This window comes from Penaeus japonicus, unplaced genomic scaffold (genome assembly GCF_977035675.1).
Source record: "Penaeus japonicus unplaced genomic scaffold, GWHDUDI00000001_assembly GWHDUDI00000023, whole genome shotgun sequence".
In the NCBI taxonomy this organism is placed as follows: Eukaryota; Metazoa; Arthropoda; class Malacostraca; order Decapoda; family Penaeidae; genus Penaeus; species Penaeus japonicus.
Genome location: NW_028234425.1, coordinates 8,286,055 through 8,286,935, shown reverse-complemented (window position 1 = coordinate 8,286,935; position 881 = coordinate 8,286,055).

Below are 881 nucleotides of genomic sequence, written 5' to 3'. Positions count from 1 at the left end.
GGAGGAGGAAGAGGAAGAGGAGGAGGAGGAAGAGGAGGAAGAGAAGAGAAGCAAGAGGAAGAGGAGGAGGAAGAGGAGGAGGAAGGGGAAGAGGAGGAGGAAGAGGAAGAGGAGGAATAGAAGAAGGAAGAGGAAGTAGAGGAAGAGGAAGAAGGGGAGGAGGAGGAGGGGGAGAAGGAGGATGAAGAGGAGACGGAAGAAGAAGAAGAAGAGGAAGATGATGATGATGATGATGAGGAGGTGGAAGGGGAAGAGGGGGAGGAAGAGGAGGAAGAGCAAGAGGAGGAGGAGGTGAGAGAAGAAGAGGAGGACGATGAGGAAGAGGAGGAGGAAGAGTAGGAGGAGGAGGAAGAAGTAGATGAGGAGGAGGAAGAAGAAGAAGATGAGAAGGAGGAGGAAGAGGATGTGGATGATGAGGAGGCGAAAGATGAGGAGAAGGAAGAGGAAGAGGAAAAGGAGAAGAAGGAAGAAGATGATGATGATGATAAGGAGGAGGAGAAGGGGAAGGAGAACAAGAGAACGAGAGAAAAAGAAAGCAAAATAACGGAATAAAAAGATGGTAGGAGAGTAAGAGAACAAGAGAGCAAGAACTAGAGAAAGGGAGAGAGAGAAAAAGAAAGCGAAAGAACGAAACATAGAGACAATAGGAGAATAAGAGAGGTAGGGAGCAAGAACTAGAGAAAGGGAGAGAGAGAAAAAAGATAGATAGATAGATAGAGATAGATAGATAGATAGATAGATAGATAGATAGAGAGAGAGAGAGAGAGAGAGGAAAAATAGAAAAAAAAACGAAAAAAAAGAGGAACGAGAAGAAACGAAAGAACGAAAATACAAACAAACAAGAGAACGAAATAGAAAACAACAACGAAAACCTAACAGAA